At 39.8% G+C, this 22,738-nt stretch overlaps 1 pseudogene; it reads right to left on the minus strand.

Annotated features, from left to right (window-relative positions):
* Positions 1–20,324, minus strand: part of LOC139707027 (growth factor receptor-bound protein 14-like) — a 57,118-nt pseudogene extending 36,794 nt beyond the window's left edge.
* Positions 20,325–22,738: the final 2,414 nt, after the last annotated feature.

A 22,738-nucleotide genomic window follows, 5' to 3' on the forward strand; every position in this document is an offset into this window, starting at 1 on the left:
GGTGGCTTTATTCAGAAAAGCCAAAAACAGCAAAAAGCTCAAATATTCATCATCAAGAGACTGAATGAGTAAACTCGGCTGTACCCAAACTCAGGAAAACTGCTCAGCAACAAAGAAAACGTCCTGGTTGATACACAAGAACACTGACAGACCTCAAACACTACACTGAACACCACAGCCAAATACACACACACACACACACACACACACACACACACACACACTTACACACACACACTTGTTTTTTTATTCATCTAATGAAATCCAAGAATAAGCAAGATTAAAAATTAATACACAGTGATGGGAAGAAGGTGGGGATTAATGGAAAGTGGCATAGAAAACTTCTGTGTGACAGAATCATCCTGTCTCAATATGGGTGATATTTACATGTGCATATATAAATTTGTCAATGCATTAAGTTTTACTTTTATGAAGTATGTATTTCCCAATATGCAAATATGTCAATAAAGTAATGATAGCATGAAAAAGCAACACAGGCAAGGAGAAGACACAAGTGGCCAAAGGCACCTGAAAAGATGTTCGACAACATTAGTCATCAGGGAAGTGCCAACCAAACCAAATGAGATGCCACTCACACTTCCTAAGATGGCTGTAACTTGACACAGAGACAAACCAACAAGTGTTGTCCAGGATCTGGAGAAATCTGAAACTTTCTGCATTGCTGGTCATAATCTCAGATGTGCAGCCACTGTGGTCCTCAAACAGCTGGACACCAGAGTTAACATAGGATCCTTTTCCATTTCACTCCTATGTTAAAAGGAGGGTACAAACGGACATTTATACACCCATGTTCCCAGCAGAATTGCTCACAATAGCTAAAACATGAAGGCACCCAAGTGCCCGTCAATACATGAATGGATAAGCAAACTGGTATATCCATATAATAGAATATTATCCAGTCTTAAAAAGGAATGAAATTTACACTATGACATAAAGGAAGCTTGAAAACATGTTAAGTGATATAAGCCAGACACAAAAGGACAAATACACAATTCTGTTTATGTGAAATAAGTCGAATAGGGAAGAATGTAGATTAGAGGTTACAGGGGCTGGAGGAAAAGTTATTGCTTAATTGGTTACAGGGTTCTGTTTGGGGTGATGGAAAAAAAATGAAAATAGTGGTGATATTGCACAACATTGCAAACAGAATCAATGCCAGTAAATAACACACTTACTATAATGATTAAAATGACCAATTTTATATTATCTATATTTTAGCGCAATTTTAAAAATTCAACATGAATTATGCAAAAAAATACATTGAGTTGTAGACTTTAAATGGGCAAACTGTATGCTATGTAAATCATATCTCAATGAAGCTATTTAAAATGAGAAGTTTAAAGAAGCAACTCAGTGGTACACACAAGATAGGTACATCTCAAACCCAGTGTGTTGAGCGACAGAAACAAGGCACCACAGCCTGTCACATGCAAGTCCTCTGAATTTCAACCCAGCTTCACTGTGTGAATGGCGGTTGGCTTTCATGGGTACAGACTAACTAAAAGGAGCAGGAGGAAACTAACTGGGGACAACAGAGCTTGTATTTTAGGAGGGAGGACGATCACCAGGCACAAGTACAGCAATGTGCCACATAAGACATTTCAGTCAGTGACATCCCACGTACAGCCGTGGTCCTGTAAGATCCCAATATATCACTTGGGAGGCTGAGGCAGGAGGATCACAGGTGCAGATCAGCCTGGACAACGCAGCTCATGGTAAAGCACCTGCTTCTCATGGCCAAGGCTCAGGGTTCAATCCTTGGTACAATGTTTACATGAAGCTGAAAGACTTCTGTCACCAACGGCTTCAAGGCCATCATAAATTCATGTCTAGAGTGAGCTGACGTAAATTAATTTACTGCACAAAGTCATACAAAGTGTAGCGCATACTGTCATGTGTAGTACATGACATTTGAGGACAATAAGTGACCATATTAAAGGGTGATATGTTTACTGTTAACTGAAGTTTTTATCATTATTTCAGAGTGGACTCCTACTTACACTGTGCTTCCATTAGACTCGTGTCTCCAGTTTATTACTTTTCTGAGGGGGGGGCGGGGCATACCCAGGATTGAACCAGAGCAAGCACTTGACCATGAGCTACCTCCCCAGCCCTTTTTGTTTTACCTTGAGACAGGATCTGGCTAAGTTGCCAAGGCTGGCCTCAAACTCCCAATCCTCTGCTGGCCTCAGCCTCCGGAGGAGCTAGGATTATAAGTGTGCGCCTCTACACAGGGCACTGTGTTGCTTGACAGTACAAGAGGCCACCCAGTGATGGGCCTGCACCACCTGGGCGGTGCGTCATCACACTGCGTGATGTCCCCACAATAAAGTCACCTGACAACTCGTTTCTCCAAACACTTTCCTGTTGCTAAGTGATACCTGGCCATATCTGTTGAAAACCACCTGCTGGCCATTCAGAAGGTGTGCATGTCACCAGTATAAATTACACCTCCATCAAGTGCCACAAACGTAAAGCAGGGCTTGAAGATGACAAGGCACTGCCAGCACTGGGACAGGTGGGGACAGAATTAGGAGGCACACCAGAAGTCACCTGCATAAAATGACACGGTGAGTGAAGTGGCATCTCCCGGTGCCCCAGGACAGGCTCAGAAGTGACTGAGGTGGGGGATTAGACACCTGATGGGCATGGGGAAAGTAGGGGCCTGGCTTCTGACCTGGGCCCCATGAAAAATAAAAGAGCCAGAAAACCCAGGCCTCTGGGTAAATGTAGCAAGGTCCAGAAACTCAAAAAGAATTTTTTAAAAATCCCACACGCATCTGAGATATATCCAACTTGCATTAGAGGTTCATATTAGAAAGAATAATTAATTTCCAAGGGTGCTGGCAAATAATTAAGTCATTTTGTTGTTTTGGTTTGATTTTTTTCTAGCCTAGAACAATCTGTTCTACTCATGCCAAGAATAATAGACTCCCCCGCGCCCCCAGGCACAGGCAAGACGGGATCTTGTCAGTTAGTTGATCCCCCATACAGGGTCTGTGGCCAGGAGTCTCACCAGATCCCACCACCCACCACACCCTGTACCTATGTCCAATGCCCAGCCACAGAGAACACACGATCCACTTGGTGATGGTGAGGAGACTCCCCACAGCCCATCCAGTCTCCTTCCCAAGCAAGCTCAGGACCAGACACCTTCCATCAGCAGATGCCCCAGGCCAGGCTGCTTAGCTCAGGAGCTCTGGTTAATGCAGGCAGACCTTCTGCTGGCCTGGGAACCTCCATGCCATGCCCTCCCTCCCTGTCTGCAGCCTTACATCCAGAACAACTCCTTCACCACCACTGCACAGCCCTTCCCATCCTCCACCACCAAGAAAACCCCAGTTCTGCTCCTGGACCTTGCAGCCATCCACCTCCCTGTCCCCACCCATCTGTGGTCAGGTCCTGCCTGTTCCACATCCTCCCTGTGGGTAACTCAAGCCCAACCCCACCCAAGCCCCCAGGCCTGGCAGTTTGGGCTCCAGGCAACATAATGTCAGAGAATCCCTCTCCTGTTACCTCCTGCTCTCCCAGTAACCCTTCCTCCAGGTCTCTGTCTTAGCCACCTCAAACCCTCTATGGCCCTGAAGGTCTTCCAGATCATACAGGGATGAGCACAGCTGCACAGAGGAAGAGGAAGGCAAAAAGGATCATGGGAATAACATGTGTTCTGAAGATCCCCATATGTCACAAGCCATCCCCTCTCAACCTCTTCTTAACCAGGAAATGAGAAACTACACTGAATAGGGAATATCCTCACCACAAGGAAGACAATGGCGGCCCCTGGTCAGCCAGAAGAAACCCTCGCCCGTTCCTCACTACCGCCACAGGTGGCCCCTCGACATTTGGTCTCTCCAGCTTTGCTCACTATAGAGACATTGACTGGATCTGATTCTGACTCCTCACCACCCCAGCACATGATATGACACCACAGGTAGGTCCAGAGACAGCCCAAAAACCAGCCTGATGGATACAGCAGTCTTGTGGCAGAGAGGAGCTGTTCTCGGTGGGAGGAGGCAGGGGAGAGTGTGTGAACAGGGGCACAGGCAAGGCCACCTGGAATAGGGTCCAGGGTCAGGGGTGTTGAACTCTGAGCTGGGGTGGGGGAATCTCAAAGGTGGGTGAGGGAGATGGGGTTTGAGTAAGGGTCAGGCCTGAGCCAGGTGCCTGGGGGAGGGAGCTGGGGATGGAATCAGGGGTCTGGAGGGGAGTAGGGTTGGGGGAGCTGAGCTAGAGCACAAGGTGAATGAGAGGCCGGGCCCAGGAGGAGCCACAGTGAGCCGGGGCTGGTATGGGCTGGATAAGCTACAGTTCACAGGAAGTTTAGGCCTAAAATGCAACCAAATATTAGCAAGGTTTTAGCTTGTCTCCAGCAGGCCAGTGGCTTGTCCCTCCAAATGCTCCTCTGTTATCTTCTCCAGTGCTTTTCCAGTGCAGCCCCATCTCCGTGGCCTTGCATGCACACAATCCTGGCCAATGCACTGATTTATCTCCAGGAACACTGATGTCCAGGCTGGGAAACCCACAAAGGAGGGCAGGTACTGGGTACCTGGGGTGAAAACACCAGATGCCACAAGCCAGGGCCCCACAACTCTGGGGCAGGATGATGCTGAGGGTCCTTGCAAGGAAAATGGCGCCTGCTGGGCTGAGGGCCAGGAAGAGCTGCACCAGCTCTCTCAGGAACCTGAGACACAAAGAAGGTGGGAACCCGGTTCTGGAGGAAGAGCTGTGGGATGGTCAGTGACCCCTGAACATGCCTGCAGCAGTAAGGGGGCCCCCTCAGCAAAAGACACAATGAAACAGGACTGCAGCAAGTGTCCTCACTGGGCCCTGGGATTGCAACCCCCACACACACACCCAGGTGACTGATGGGTGCTAGGTGGTCCATCTGCATGGTTATAGCTGGTCCTCTGGGAACCCAGGCAGATCAGAAGGAGGGACTAGAGGAAGGGAAGCCATCCTGCTGGCCAGCTGCACTCCTCAATGTTGTCCACAGCTTGTCCTTCCTGACTCTGCTCTGGGCCAGATGCCACTCTCCTTGTCTCCTGGGACATGGGGGGTCTTCTGGTCCTTGCAGTGACTCACCTCAAGCATAGGATGGCCCTCATGACCTCCCACTGCCCTTCCCACACTTCTGCAAAGAGATCCTCACTAAAGTCCCCTGCACCTGCCCACCAGAGCAGACCATCTCTTCCCTGCTAGGAGCAGAGAACTGCAGGTCTCCCTCTCACCATGTCAGGCCTCCTGCTCCCTGGTGCTCTCAGTGCTCAGCTAAGGCTGGCGACCCCTACTGCTGAGGCACCTGCCCCACCTTTAGACAGACAGGTGGGACCCTCAGAGAAGAAGCAAGGGGTCCTGTGCCATCCTCCATGCAAGATTCAGGCTGGTGGGAGGCCGTGGCCTCTTGTGGCCTGGTCTCGTTAGCAGGTCACAGATTGCTAGGGACAGGGCTGGCAGTGCTCTCCTCCTGACCCCAGACTGGAAACCTCAACACAGCTGTCAACATAGGAATCTGTGCTGGCAAGTACAGTGCACTGCTGGGCTACAGCCCCATCCAGGGTCCCGTGTCGTTCCCAAGAAAGTCCAAATGAGAACACAGCACAATGGACAGAGAGGTGAGCCCTTCATACAGCTCCACGTGTTCAACTTCCAGAACAGTCTTTTTCCCTCAGAAGCTGCTCTTCCTCCTTTTTTTGATGTTCAATTTCCCTTTTTATTCTTGGTCCCTATCAAGTACCATGGAGGGGCCAGTTATACGTGCCCCTCCATCATTCTGAACTCAGAAGCATGTCAGCTGATCCAATGTGGATCTAATGTCTTCAGTAGAAAGACCAGCATCCCTTTGTTAGTTCAAGAGTTAACTATTTCAGTGTACCTGGCACCATGCTCAGAAAGGCCCTTTAAGGACCAACTCTGTTCCTGGCCTCAGTGGCATCCTGTCAGTGGCAGCTGCTTTGAGAGCAGGTATTCGCTTTGCACATTTGCAAAAATAAAAACTGACTGTGCTGTGCAATCAAGTATTCAAAATACCTAGCAATTTGCTTAGTTTACACTCATTCAGTCACCAGGAACCTCGACTTTTACTGTGAGGGAAATCATGGCTGGCAAGGGATATGAATGGAACACACATTTGCAAATCAAGCCCAGTAACATACATGCTGTTCTTTCAAATGACTAAATGCAAACATAAAAGAAACAAATCACTCAGCAACCAACATCATCAAAGAGATCCCACGTCAGTGCCAGGGAGAAGCCAGAGTTCACCTGCTCACAGTTTTCTGAAACACGCTCCAAGCAGGGCCCATTGACTTCTGGCCCACTTCTCACTCCCCAGTTCCCAAATCCCTCTTTAAGAGAGCTGTACATTCACTAGGATCACTCCCTCCCAAGCCGATGGCACCATGGGACTCATTATGCCTATGTTACTGACAGTTAGCTGTCACAAGCCATTGCTGCCACTGATTTACCCTGGCTTCAGCTCTATTATTTGAAGTTACACCTGCCCCTCCATCTTTTTGAAATCAGAAGCATGCCAGCTGATCAAATTCTCCCAATATCCACCTGCAAATTTTCTAATACCTGAACCAATGTCCTAAGTGAAATAAAGCCTATGCTGTATCCAAATTGCAAAAGTGAGGCTATGAAAGTCAGACCAATTCTGTTTTCTTTTCCTTAAAGAGGCACAATGAATTAACAGCTATAGCTTTATGAAAAAAAAAAAAAAAGAAAATTAAAAAAAAGAAAAGAAAAAAAAACACCAAGTAAAATGTATGCTATAGCAATTTAAAATGCATTATTGGTCAGAAAAGGAGAGGCAATCCTAGACTGACTCACCAGCTGACTCTTCAACCAAGGATAGAGTCGTTTGTTTTTTGAACTTGAATGTTAATTCCAGCTTTATTCATAAAGGCCTCAAGCTGGACACAACAAAATGTCCGTTAAAAGATTGATAGAGCCAGGTGCACTAGTGAATGCCTGTAATCCCAGCAAATGGGGAGACTAAGGCAGGAGGATGACAAGTTCAAGGTCAGGTTTTGCAACTTAGCTAGGCCCTTAGCAACTTGGTCAAAATAAAAAACAGAAAGGGCTGGGGATGCAGCTCAGTGGTAAAACCTGGGTTCAATCCCAGATCCCCAGTAGCAAACCAACCAACCAATAAATAAATAAATAAACAAGGTGAGATATCTCCACACAATGGATTTTGTTAAACGATAAAAAGCAATGAACTACTTGCTGAAATGACAGGGATGGGATTTCACAAATATTAGGCTCAGTGAAGAAACCAGACTTGATGTACAACCTACCAAACAATTCCATTTACATAAAAATAACAACATAAAAATAACCACATAAACGTTATTTGTTTTCAACCTGTAAGATCAAATTCTAAAACTGAGATAATAAACACCATGACAAAGTTAAGGAAATGTCGTTAAGCTCATCACTGGAAAAGGAGTAAAGACAAGGACAGTGGATGTGGAGAGGAGAAGGGAACAGGTTAGGAAGGTCCTTACCAGTCAAAAAATGCTGGCTACAATTGATGGATTGATGGAAAGGAGTTGATGTTGAAATAAAATATATTATACAAGGAACTAAAACATACACAGGCAGAATTATGGGTGGATGTGTCTGACTGGAGCCAGGGAAAAGTAAGGTAGTAGCAAAAAACTCCATCTGTCACAGCAAGGAACCCTAAGTATTGTCCTGAAGGGATAAACCAAGACAGGTCACTAGAGCAGGCTGCATACCGGCAGCCAGGGACCACAGACAGGGAAAGGAGAAGTGGTCACAAGCGATGGCCCTAAACAGCAGACAGGTGGGCTGAGGTCAGAAAGAGTAACGGCCGCTTTCACTCCCAGCCCCTATGGACTCTCTGTTCTATCACATGCACATACCATCTTAACAAAAATGAGGAAGAGAAAAAGTAGAATACTAAAAAGAATAAAAACACAAACAAATTGGGGGGGGGGAAAGAGAGCAGGTGGTCCAGAATAAGACCCTTCCTTTAAAGGCACATATGTGTTCTAGGAATAATCTGGACAACAGATGAAATATTTCATCAACATTGCTGGAAAAGTGAATGATTGAGCAAGACACATACCATGAATCAAAATATAAAAAAAAGGACTAAAACGTTAAAGGCAAAAATTAATGTTAGCACACATCAATATCCTAAGGCATCTGCTGATCATGAGATGAGGAAGGATCTCAAAAGCATAAAAACAATGAATGAAATGCCAATAAATACACAAATGTATTTAACTGCATAAAGCACAATATTCACTTATATCAAAAAAATCATAAGCAGCTGGGTGCAGTGACACATGCCTGTAATTCCAGCAATTTGGGAGGCTGAGGCAGGAAGATTCCAAGTTCAAAGCCAGTCTCAGCAACTTAGCAAGGCCCTAAGTAACTTTGCGAGACTCTGTTTCAAAGTAAAAAATAAAAAGGGCTGGGGATGTGGCTCAGTGGTTAAGCACCTCTGGGTTCAATCCCTGGTAGAAAAAAAAAATCATGAGCAAAACCAGGTATGGTAGGTACACCTGTAATCCCAGCTACTCGGGCAGCCAAGACAGGAGGATTCCAAGACTGAGGACACCCTGAAAAACTTAGCTAGACCCTGCCCCAAAATAAAAAGTCAAAAAGGCTGGACACTTGCTTAGCACACATGAGGTGCTTAGTTCAATCCCTAATACTGTGAAAAAATCATAAGCCAAACTAAAAGGCAATCAAAAATCAGCAATCAAAATTAATAACATAAAGTTTATTTAAATATCAACAAAATATATTGAATATTAACATGAAAACACCAAGAATACAGTTTTTCAAATGAGTAAAGAACAGAAAACCCCCAAATTAGCTAAGAGCTAATAAATATGTGAACTATGTAGAACCTCACTAATAAGCAAAGTCATGTAAATAACACTATTAACAGGAAACCAGATACTAAACAGTAAGAATCATACTTTAGAACTTCACAGAAAACTGATCACTCAATCAGCAGTGCTGGACTAACACCTGGCCATATGGGCAAGGGTGAGGTTGGATCTCCACCTCATCTCTTATGCCAAAATGAATCATTGAATACACAACAACACTGGAAGAAAATGTAGATGATGACTTGGATAAACTTGGCTTAGCAAAAGCAACTGAAGCATGATAACACAGCCAGAGACCACAAAGAATAAGACAGATAAATCTGACTCTACAAAAATTCAAACCTTCTCAGCAAAACACTGGAAAACAGACCAGGGACTTTCTCTTTCAGCCATAAGACACTAGCTTCAATCAGACCCTCTGCCACTGAGATCAAGTAACAGCACTGACTCCACTTGTTAAATACCCATTCAGAGGCATCGCATTTCCAACACAACCAGGTCTCACAGCCCCCTGCCCAGGAATAAGGTCACATCCTGAAGATGGGCTGCCATTCTGGTCACTATCCTCAGGTGGCATTTGTGAATTCACATGGCTGTGAGGCTCAGAAACCACACAGAGAGCAGCAGGGAAGCATCAGAGCTCGGCTGAGCCTCCAGAGAGACAGTCTGAAGATCAGGGAGTTCACGGCTGCATGTGCAATACATGGCATACATTATTTTGTGCTAGGTTTTTATCCTATTATTTTAAAACCCATTTCAATTTCAAATAATAATTATAGCAACTATTTTAAAACTGGACAATATGTTATAGAAGAAATGTGTTTATTATAGATGCAATGTTTTTAAATAACTCCATATAAGCATATAAACTATATAAATTAAAAATGAAAATTTATTTTCTCTTGTTCCCTAGTCTCACAGATTTACACATTCTTAACTTTATTTGTTTTGAATACTAAAATTTAAGAGATAATTTCATCTGTCTTTTGATTCATTACCATTAGAAATCATTGATGCTCCATTAAAAATGATAATTTACATAGTTCATTTGAGCTCCATTTTTCTTTCTCCTGCTCCTTCAATTTTCCCTGGCTACACAATTTTTAATAATATTGTTTTAAAATCTTTTAATAGACACCAATTTTTTAGGTGATCTAATTAATATCTGGTTCTTGACATGTCTTATTTAGGTGGTATCTAGTGATCCTTGATCATGAAAGCTTTATACACAAGTGCCAATTTTTATTTATGAACATTTACTTTATATGATGGGGCTACATTGCTATACAATTACAGTAAGTTTTGTATTTTCTTTCTATAAATTGATTACTTATAAAATGGATAAAATGTGATAATTTTGGTATGTATGTATTATTTAAGTAATAAAGCATGTAGTGCAGGGCTGGGGATGTGGCTCAAGTGGTAGTGTGCTCGCCTTGCATGCCTGCGGCCCGGGTTCGATCCTCAGCACCACATGCAAACAAAGATGTTGTGTCCGCCAATAACTAAAAAATAAATATTAAAAATAATTCTCTCTCTCTCTCTCTTAAAAAAAGCATGTAGTGCAATTGGTCTCAAGAAGGAAATGCAATTCAATTAATAAATAATTTCTGAATAAAAAGAAAATCTTAATATTCGAGGTTTAGTAGACATTCTTTTTAATTTCATTTTCCATTCCCTTGCATGTGAATTTTCAATGCAGTTTTCTGATATAACGTTATTTAAATCTTGAGGATATCAGGCGAACTTTTAAATCACATTGAAAATTTTCATACATATCTCCATTTCTTATTTTGAAATCCTCCTTAGGACAAATTGAGGGAGTAGAATGAATCAAATACTGTTTGCAAATACCTTTCATACTCAGTCTACATATTACTGAATCATATTAAAAACAGTTTAAGCAAAGATGCTTCTAGAAATAAATACATGTAACAGTTTATCACCTTGCTCCCAGCATTTGATTTCTGTTGAAAAATATTGGCTATATTAGAGAATATGTTATTTCAAGTTTATATTGTATTTACATACCAAGTATGAGTGACTATTGGAGATGACAAGGGGAGTGACTTTTGGTAAATGTATTTACTGTAACTTTCCCTTTGGTATTTCCCTTCACAATTGTAATATTCATTTTGAGAATATTATATAAATCCTAGTGATGTCAGAGGATTAAAAGCAGAAGCTAACTTCTGTTGAAATTGTAATAATTTAAAAGATAATTTCATCTATTTTTGATTCACTACCTTTAGACGCCATTGATGCCCCATTAAAAATTGTAATTAACATTCTTCATTTGAGCTCCATTTTAACATTCTCCATTGCAATTAACATACTTCATTTGAGCTCCAACTATAATAAAATAGAAAGCTAATACTCACCAAGGAAAAATCATGAGTGATAATATTATGCCTACTCTTTACATTTATTTCATTACTAAAACCTATGTCACTTCTTTTAATAATGTTTATATTATACGTCAAATTGCTGAGCAGCCATGCCTACTTCGATATCCATCATGCATCACAATCTCAGTATTCTAAACAAAACTTGTCATCTTCTAGTAGGTTTTTTCTTCTTTTAGATTCTCTGTCCCAATGACATAGTTATCAAAATAATTTTCTATAAAGCCCCTATGTGTCCTTGACACTTAACCTCAGACAATCATCTATCTCAAGTTCAAGAAATTCTACTACTAAATAATTTCCAAATCTATCTCTTCTATTTTAGTTGCTAGTGTTTTACTCCAGGACCTAATAAATGTTTTTTCAGAATCAGTGCAATAACATTTTAAAAGTAGTCTCTCCTCTTATTTTGTTTCACTTAATAAATATTCCATATTGCAGCAAAACTAATCTTTCCAAACTAGAATGAGATTGTGCTTTACTGCTTCTTTACAAATTCAAGGTAATTTAAAATGCATTACCATCATTCATTTGGTTCTTCATGATCTGTAGACTGGCTATGTTTACTGTGTACCAATTTCCAGGACACTATAATCCACCCCACCCCAAAATATTACTTTCTGCCTAATGAATCTGATAAACTCTCACAGGTAAGTTTGTGTTTTATTATACTTCAACCAAGTTTAAACAAAAATCTACTCTACAATCTTCTTCATCTTGTTTAGGATCATTATTCTTGTGATTTAAAAGGAAAATGATTTTATACATTTCACTTTTTGCATCTGGTGCAAAAAAATTGGTTTGATGCCTGCAGTTACAATGTAAATTGGCTTTCCATATTTTCATTCTTTCTAAATGAGCTGAGAAAAGCAAACATGGTGAACTTCTTAGAGAAAAAAACACCTAGTTTTCATTTATCTAATGCAACCAATTTATTGTAAAATAATTTCAGGACAGAATTTCTTGATAAGGAATTTTACCCTCGAAAGTCAATCACAAAAATACATCAGTGAAGGAAGCACCTGCCTATCAAGAAGCTGTTCTATATTTTCTTTCTATTATAACACATTTCTCTGAAAGAAACTTTTTAGCAACCCTAAATATTATTATTGCATACAATACCATCTCCATTAAGTTTATTATGAAGTACCATATGTTTTAGTTTGGTCTTTTAAAGCAAAGAGAAGAGTACTTTTTTTTTAAAGTAATGTTTTTATAAAGTAAACTTATGAGCAATTAAATTTAATTTTGTATTTTATTTTCAAATATTGACAATTCTTGTTTCTCAAGAATTATATATTTTTTTTTTTCATTTTTAAAATAACCCAGGGAAAAAGTGTATGTAGTGGGGCTAAATACTTTACTCGGAGTATGTAAACACAACTCTAGAGTTCTTTTTTTTTTTTTTTTTTTAGAAGTAACATTTTTATTTGTATGTTTAGATTATTATACGTGGTCCCAGAAAATAATATTTAGAAGAAATCTTGAGTAACATCATAAGTAAGCTTGAACTAATATATGAACAACTCAATAAAGAGACAGTGGCTATTTTCTGGGGCTCATGGGACATTTTCAAATGTCAACCATGTGTTAAAGCACACATATGCCAAGCCAACTCAGAATCATTTCATACATGGCATCCTCTTAGTGTAATGTAATAATGTCATAAATCAATAGTAATATAGATTGTCAAATGATTTTGTCTATCTAAAAAAAACATTCCAAGTAACCCATAGGTTAAGGTGAAATCATGAGGAAGATTATGAGATATTTAGAGATGGACAGCAGAGGAGGCACCACAGGGCAGTAGTCATGCCACAGCCCCAGACAGTATGGATGGGATACTTAGAACCCCCAAGACAGCCATCAGGTAAGGAGGAAAAATCAAAAGAAAGAGGATTAACTTTTCAAGAGGAAAACCTAGAAATAGAGCAAGATAGTAAATGTGTGGTGGGGGCAGAAAGAATGACATTTAGAGGAAAATATCCATGAAAGAGAGCAACATTAACAATCAAAAACTCAGTGGGGTGTGGGAGGAAGCAATATTTTCAAAGTTTTTCTTTAAGAGAGGTCTTTATAGTATTGATCAAAGTATATATATATATATATATATATATATATATATATATATATATATATATATACACACACACACACACACACACACACACACATAAGTACATAAACACAGAGAGAAATAATTCATAAGTTTATGAAGTTGGAGCCCTACCTCACACCATATATAAAACAACTCAAAATAGGTTGCACCTAAAATGTAAGATCTAAACACATAAAACTCTTAGAAAAACATAGGCATGAATTTTCCTGTGTTTGGAATAGAGAATGATTTCTTAGATCTGACATCAAAAACACAAGTGACAACAACAAAAAAGTAAATTGGACTTTATCCAAATGGAAAACTTGTGTACCATGAAGGACATCATCACAAAAGTGTACGGGGCTGGGACGTAGCTCAGTGGTACAGTGCTCACCTAGAAAGTGTGAGGCTCTGTGTTCAAAACCCAGTACTGAAAATAAGAGAAAGAAAGAAAGAGAAAAATAACTGATAGCCATTGAATGGGGGGATATTTGTAAATTTTATATGATGGATTTATATCTTTAATGTATTAATGTATTAATATATAAAGAATTCTTGCAATGCAAAAATAAACAGGCAACCCAATTAAATATTGGGCAAAAAATCTGACAGATAATTCTCAAAAGAATTTATACAAATGATTATTAAATATAAAGAGAAGATCAGCATCATGAGTCATCTGGGAATTGCAAATCAAAGCTGCAATGAGATACTACTTCACATCTATTAAGGTGGCTGTCACCAAAACCAGATAATAAGTACAAGTGAGGATGTAAAGAAAGTTGACCCCATGCACTGCAGATGGGATTGTACAATTTTGCAACCTCTTTGGAAAAGAGTTTGGCAATTCCTCAAAGGATTAAAAATAGAGTTAAAATAGATACCATAGGGATTTACCCCAGAGAAATGAAAGCCCACTAAATTAAAACTGTTGCACCAACTTTCACAGCAGCATTATCCATAGTAGCAAAAATGTGGCAACAACTTGAATGTCCATCAACCTATGAATGGATACATAAATGCGGTCTATCCATATAATGGAACATTCTTTTTTTTTTCCTTCAATTTTTATTGTTGGTTGTTCAAAACATTACATAGTTCTTGATATATCATATTTCACACTTTGATTCAAGTGGGTTATGAACTCCCATTTTTACCCCGTATACAGATTGCAGCATCACATCGGTTACACATCCACTGTTTTACATATTGCTATACTAGTGTCTGTTGTATTCTGCTGCCTTTCCTATCCTCTACTATCCCCCATCCCCTCCCCTCCCCTCCCATCTTCTCTTTCTACCCCATCTACTACAATTCATTTCTACCCCTTGTTTTTTTTCCCCTTTCCCCTCACTTCCTCTTGTATGTAATTTTGTATAACCATGAGGGTCTCCTTCCATTTCCATGCAATTTCCCTTCTCTCTCCTTTTCCCTACCACCTCTCATCCCTGTTTAATGTTAATCTTCTTCTAATGCTCTTCCTCCCAACTCTGTTCTTAGTTACTCTCCTTATACCAAAGAAAACATTTGTCATTTGTTTTTTTTAGGGATTGGCTAGCTTCACTTAGCATAATCTGCTCTAATGCCATCCATTTCCCTGCAAATTCTATGATTTTGTCATTTTTTAATGCAGAGTAATACTCCATTGTGAATAAATGCCACATTTTTTTTATCCATTCATCTATTGAAGGGCATCTAGGTTGGTTCCACAGTCTTGCTATTGTGAATTGTGCTGCTATGAACATCGATGTAGCAGTGTCCCTGTAGCATGCTCTTTTTAGGTCTTTAGGGAATAGACCGAGAAGGGGAATAGCTGGGTCAAATGGTGGTTCCATTCCCAGCTTTCCAAGAAATCTCCATACTGCTTTCCAAATTAGCTGCACCAATTTGCAGTCCCACCAGCAATGTACAAGTGTACACTTTTCCCCACATCCTCACCAGCACTTGTTGTTTGACTTCATAATGGCTGCCAATCTTACTGGAGTGAGATGGTATCTTAGGGTGGTTTTGATTTGCATTTCTCTGACTGCTAGAGATGGTGAGCATTTTTTCATGTACTTATTGATTGATTGTATGTCCTCCTCTGAGAAATGTCTGTTCAGGTCCTTGGCCCATTTGTTGACTGGGTTATTTGTTTTCTTATTGTTTAATTTTTTGAGTTCTTTGTATACTCTAGATATTAGGGCTCTATCTGAAGTGTGAGGAGTTAAGATTTGTTCCCAGGATGTAGGCTCCCTATTTACCTCTCTTATTGTTTCTTTAGCTGAGAAAAAACTTTTCAGTTTGAGTAAGTCCCATTTGTTGATTCTACTTATTAACTCTTGTGCTATGGGTGTCCTATTGAGGAATTTGGAGCCCGACCCCACAATATGTAGATCGTAGCCAACTTTTTCTTGTATCAGACGCCATGTCTCTGATTTGATATCAAGCTCCTTGATCCATTTTGAGTTAACTTTTGTGCATGGCGAGGGAAAGGGATTCAGTTTCATTTTTTGCATATGGATTTCCAGTTTTCCTAGCCCCATTTGTTGAAGATGCTATCCTTCCTCCATTTCATGCTTTTAGCCTCTTTATCAAATATAAGATAGTTGTAGTTTTGTGGATTGGTTTCTGTGTCCTCTATTCTGTACCATTGGTCCACCCACCTGTTTTGGTACCAGTACTATGCTGTTTTTGTTACTATTGCTCTGTAGTATAGTTTGATGTCTGGTATTGCTATACCGCCTGATTCACACTTCCTGCTTAGAGTTGTTTTTGCTATTCTGGGTCTTTTATTTTTCCATATGAATTTCATGATTGCTTTCTCTAATTCTACAAGAAATGCCATTGGGATTTTGATTGGCATTGCATTGAACCTATAGAGAACTTTTGGTAATATCACCATTTTGATGATGTTAGTTCTGCCTATCCATGAACAGGGTATATTTTTCCATCTTCTAAGATCTTCTATTTCTCTCTTTAGGGTTCTGTAGTTTTCATTGTATAAGTCTTTCACCTCTTTTGTTAGGTTGATTCCCAAGTATTTTATTTTCTTTGAGGATATTGTGAATGGAGTGGTTGTCCTCATTTCCATTTCAGAGGATTTGTCGCTGATATACAGGAATGCCTTTGATTTATGCATGTTGATTTTATATCCTGCTACTTTGCTGAATTCATTTAGTAGCTCTAATAGTTTCTTTGTAGACCCTTTTGGGTCTGCTAGGTATATAATGATGTTATCTGCAAACAGTGATTATTTAAGTTCTTCTTTTCCTATTTTTATGCCTTTAATTTCTTCGTCTGTCTAATTGCTCTGGCCAGTGTTTTGAGAACTTTGTTGAACAGAAGTGGTGAGAGAGGGCATCCCTGTCTTGTTCCAGATTTTAGAGGGAATTCCTTCAATTTTTCGCCGTCAGAATGATGCTAGCCTCAGGCTTAGCGTAGATTGCTTTTACAATATTGAGGTATGTTCCTGTTATCCCTAGTTTTTCTAGAGTTTTGAACATAAAGGGATGCTGTACTTTGTCAAATGCTTTTTCTGCATCTATCGAGATGATCATATGGTTCTTATCTTTAAGTCTATTGATGTGGTGAATAACATTTATTGATTTCCGTATATTGAACCAGCCTTGCATCCCAGGGATGAATCCTACTTGATCATGGTGCACAATTTTTTTGATATGTTTTTGTATCCGACTCGCCAGAATTTTATTGAAGATTTTTGCATCTAGGTTCATTAGAAATATTGGTCTGTAGTTTTCTTTCTTTGAAGTGTCTTTGTCTGGTTTAGGAATCAGGGTGATGTTGGCCTCGTAGAATGAATTTGGAAGTTCTCCCTCTTTTTCTATTTCCTGAAATGGCTTGAAAAGTATTGGTATTAGTTCCTCTTTAAAGGTTTTGTAAAACTCTGCTGTATACCCATCCGGTCCTGGGCTTTTCTTAGTTCGTAGTCTTTTGATGGTTTCTTATATTTCTTCCATTGATATTGGTCTGTTTAGGTTGTCTATATCCTCCTGACTCAATCTGGGCAGATCATATGACTTAAGAAATTTATTGATGTCTTCACTGTCTTCTATTTTATAGGAGTATGAGGATTCAAAATAATTTCTGATTATCTTCTGTATTTCTGAAGTGTCTGTTGTGATATTGCCTTTTTCATCCCGTATGCTAGTAATTTGAGTTCTCTCTCTTCTTCTCTTCATTAGTATGGCTAAGGGTCTGTCGATCTTATTTATTTTTTCAAAGAACCAACTTTTAGTTTTGTCAATTTTTTCAATTGTTTCTTTTGTTTCGATTTCATTAATTTCAGCTCTGATTTTAATTATTTCATGACTTCTACTTCTTTTGCTGTTGTTTTGCTCTTCTTTTTCTAGGATTTTGAGATGAAGTATGAGGTCATTTATTTGTTGTTTTTTTCTCTTTTTAAGGAATGAACTCCAAGCAATGAATTTTACTCTTAGAACTGCTTTCAATGTGTCCCATAGATTCTGATATGTTGTATCTGTGTTTTCATTTATCTCTAAGAATTTTTTAATTTCCTCCTTGATGTCTTCTATAACCCATTGATCATTCAGTAACCTATTGTTCATTCTCCAAGTGATGCATGATTTTTCCTTCCTTCTTTTATCGTTATTTTCAGATTCATTCCATTATGATCAGATAAGATGCATGGTATTATCTCTACTCCTTTATACTGTCTAAGAGTTGCCCTGTGACATAATATATGATCTTTTTTTGAGAAAGATCCATGTGCTGCTGAGAAAAATGTGTAACTGCTTGATGTTGGGTGGCATATTCTATATATGTCAATTAAGTCTAGGTTATTAATTGTGTTATTGAGTTCTATAGTTTCTTTATTCAACTTTTATTTGGAAGATCTGTCCAGTCATGAGAGAGGTGTGTTGAAGTCTCCCATAATTATTGTATGGTGGTCTATTAGACTCTTTAACTTGAGAAAGGTTTGTTTGCTGAACATAGCTGCACCATTGTTTGGGGCATATATATTTATGATTGTTATGTCTTGTTGGTGTATGGTTCCCTTGAGCAGTATGTTCCCTCTTTATCCCTTTTGATTAGCTTTGGCTTGAAATCTATTTTATTTGATATGAGTATGGACACTCCTGCTTGTTTCCGAAGTTAATATGAGTGATATGATTTTTCCCAACCTTTCACCTTCAGCCTATGTATGTCTTTTCCTATCAAGTGCGTCTCCTGTAGGCAGCATATTGTTGGGTCTTTTTTTGTGATCCATTCTACTAGCCTGTGTCTCTTAATTGGTGAGTTTAAGCCTTTAACATTTAGGGTTATCATTGAGATATGGATTGTTCTTCCATCCATATTTGTTTATTTATGTTACTTAACATGGTTTGTTTTTCCTCTTTGATTATTTTTCCCCCTTTACTGTACTACCTCCCACTGTTGGTTTTCATTGTTATTTTCCATTTCCTCTTCCTGTAGTGTTTTGCTGAGGATGTTTTGAAGAGATGGTTTTCTATCTGCAAATTCTTTTAACTTTTGTTTATCGTGGAAGGTTTTAATTTCATCTTCCATCCTGAAGCTTAATTTCACTGTATACACAATTCTTGGTTGGAACCCATTTTCTTTCAGCGTTTGAAATATGTTATTCCAGGATCTTCTAGCTTTCAGAGTCTGTGTTGAAAGATAAGCTGTTATCCTGATTGGTTTACCCCTAAATGTAATCTTTTTCCTTTCTCTTGTAGCTTTTAAAATTCTCTCCTTATTCTGTATGTTGGGCATCTTCATTATAATGTGTCTAGGTGTGGATCTCTTATGATTTTGCTGATTCAGCGTCCTGTAGGCTTCTAGGATTTGGGATTCTGTCTCATTCTTCAAGTCTGGGAAGTTTTCTCATATTATTTCATTGAACAGATTGCTCATTCCTTTGGTTTGGACCTCTATACCTTCCTGTATCCCAATGACTCTTAAGTTTGGTCTCTTTATGTTATCCCATATTTCTTGGATGTTCTTCTCATGGTTTCTTAACAGTCTTGCTGAGCTGTCTATGTTCTTTTCAAGTTGAAATACTTTGTCTTCATTGTTTGATGTTCTATCTTCTCAGTGTTCTACTCTGCTGGTAGTATTCTCAATTGAGTTTTTAAGTTGGTTTATTGCTTCCTGCATTTCTAGGATTTCTGTTTGTTTGTTTTTTATAACCTCTATCTCCCTGTATAGTTGATCTTTTGCTTCTTGGATTTGTTTATTTAATTCATTGTTGAAGTGATCTTTCATTGTCTTATTTTGCTGTCTAATGTCTTCCTTGAGACTCCAGATCATCTGAAGCTTGTATATCCTGAATTCTTTACTGACATTCCATCTGCTGCAGATATTACCTCTTCTAACGTTGAGTTGACCTGCATTCCTTGTGGTCCTTTCTTTCCTTGTCTTTTCACACTGCTTGCATTTCTTTCTGCTTGGTGAACCTGTTGTGTTATTGAATTTTCCCCCTATATATTTATATTGCTCTTGTATAGTTGCAAAGTCTCCCTCGCAGGTGTGGGCGGCTCTCTGCCCCTCCTCCAATTGGGGCAATGTGCCTACCATGCCGGCAGGCCACTGGGCCTGTTCTGCCAGTCGGTAGCAGGTCCGCCTACCTTGCAGGCGCAGGCGGTGGCTCTGCCCCTCCGCGGGCCACTGGGCCTGTTCTGCTGGTCGGTCGTAGGTCTGCCTACCTTGCAGGCATGGTCGGCGGCTCTGCCCCTCCCCCAACCAGGGAGATGTGTCTACCACGCTGGTGGGCTGCTGGGCCTGTGCTGCTGGTGGGTCACATGTCCGCCTAACTTGCAGGCGTGGGCAGCGGTTCAGCGGTTCTGCCCCTCCGCGGTCCACTGGGCCTGTTTTGTTGGTGGTCGCAGGTCCGCCTTCCTTGCAGGCACAGGCGGTGGCTCTGCCCCTCCTCGGTCCACTGGGCCTGTTCTGCCAGTCCATCGCAGGTCCGCCTACCTTATAGGCATGGGCAGCAGCTCTGTCCCTCCCCCAACCAGGGCAATGTGTCTACCACGCTGGCGGACCGCTGGGCCTGTCCTTCTTGTGTGTCGCAGGTCTGCCTATCTTGCAGGCACGGGCAGCGGCTCTGCCCCTCCGCGGATTGCTGGGCCTGCTCTGCAGGTGAGTCACAGGTACGCCTATCTTGCATGTGCGGGCAGAGGCTCTGCCCCTCCTTGGGTTGCTGGGCCTGTTCTGCAGGTGGGTCGCATGTCTGCCTACTTTGCAGGCGCGGGCGGTGGCTCTGCCCCCTGTGGGCCGCTGGGCCTGTTTTGTCGGTGGTCGCAGGTCTGTCTCTCTACAGTTCTTTTAAAGTCTATCTTCTTTAATATAAATTCATTAGTCTTTTAATTCAATCAAATTTCAAAGATGTCAGAGCATAATTTTAATCAAACTGCATGCAAATTGAACTGAACTTCCGATTGAATCCCAAGAACTACCAACTAAAATTACTCATCTGGTTAAAAGCTGAGCTCAATGTCCAGCACGTGGAAAGCATTTACTGAATGATGAATACAACCATTATTAGTATGTGCAACTTGGCAACCACTACCACTGCTACTTGATGACCAAGGAAGAAGATAAGAAAAAGGAGAGAAAATATGAAGAAAAGGGAGGAAACAGTGATGGCAGAAAATAAAAGAAAGAAAAAAAATGTAAGAAGCAGGGTGAGGAACAAGAAGGAAAAGGGAATCAGGGATAGTAAAAGGGGACAAGAAGAGAGGAGACAAGAAGTAGTACAGTCAGTGTTTCTTGAGACAAGTTGTTTTGGGGATGAGGAGAATTTACAAAATTTAAAGTGGAATTTGAGTAAGTATTAATTTTTCTCCAGTATTTGCTTTTTTGGCAGTACCAACACAAGATAATGTGCTCACGTTAATGTACTTCATCAAACATATATTTTCCATTAATTGCTGTATTTGTTTTAGCCAAATCAATATGGGGTTTTGGGTGACTCAGTGGTAGAGCATGTGCCTAAGCATGCACAGGCTCTGGGTTCAAGCTCAAGCACCATAAAAATAAAAGATGCTTTGGTAAACTAAAATGATGTTTGGAGGTTACTTAGGCTATAAACTAAGTAACAATTACCAGTATTCAATTTTGTACATGAAAGAACAAAAATTTTGATGAGACTTCAAAACTCTTTCCAAATACTGCCTATTAACTGCATGTTTGAAATTTGTGACTTATTTAAAAATTGCATTTAAAAAATTTTGCTTGGTATTTTCACACTATATGAAGTGTCCTTTCAAAGCAATTTTATAAGGTCATCTTTCAGAACGTATATTTTCATTGTACATGGAAATTTTTTCATTGTAAAATAAGCAGATTTTAAACTGTACAATATTATCTAGGTATAAAAAAACTATATATACCATCACAGAATACAGAAAATGAAAAACAAAAACAAAAAAAAAAAAAAAAAAAATGACTTAAATGAAGAACGTGAAGTATAGTAAAGGTATCAAACTTATATATATATATATATATATATATATATATATATATATATATATATATATATATATATATATATATAATTCCTTATATAATTAATACATTCTGAATATAGATACAAGTTCAACATGCACACACATCTGTATATATTCCCCCAAGATAGCAGGTGTTCAACAAGATGTCCAACTTGTATAGGTTACTGCCTCAAAAAATGATGCCAAGAATCCACAGGATTAGAAAAATGGACTACAGGATCTAAAACAACAACAACACTAACAAGTATATTTTAAACTGCTCTGTTGAGGGAGTGAGTGGCCAGCTTAGGGCAGAGAAGAGCTAGAGGCAACACAGGAAGATCAGTTCCAATTCTTCTTTAGCTCTCCCCAACCCATTTCCCACCTCTTTGCCTTTGGACTCTTATTGCCTATCCTTTTGCCCTCACACCATTGCTGTGGGGATCTTCTTGGGCAAGAGTTCTTCTGTGTAAAGTTAAAGTAGGTGGAGGCTGACATGCTTTGTGCATTCAGTCGTTTACTTCTCTAATCTAACTCCCAGTGTTTGTAGATTGCAACCTGGCAAAACTGTCTTCTATCTACATTCCAACATAAAAAAAGAACTTGGGGTGCCATCTTGACCACAGTTATTTTCTGCTGGGCTATTTCAAAATCAAGTGATAGCTGTCTTATGATGCACTGCATGGGTCTTTCTGTCAAAAAGTCCATGTCCCATGCCCTGTCCCACACACAAGATTCTTCAGCTTTCTTACAGAGATAAACACTATGTTCTGGCCTTTGGTTCTTCTCCAAAACCAAAGAACCAATAAAGGTAGTGGAATAATTTTAAATAAATATAATAAACTATGATTCACGAATATATAAATGTAAGAAAAGAGAAAGATT

This window comes from Marmota flaviventris, chromosome 9 (genome assembly GCF_047511675.1).
Source record: "Marmota flaviventris isolate mMarFla1 chromosome 9, mMarFla1.hap1, whole genome shotgun sequence".
NCBI lineage: Eukaryota > Metazoa > Chordata > Mammalia > Rodentia > Sciuridae > Marmota > Marmota flaviventris.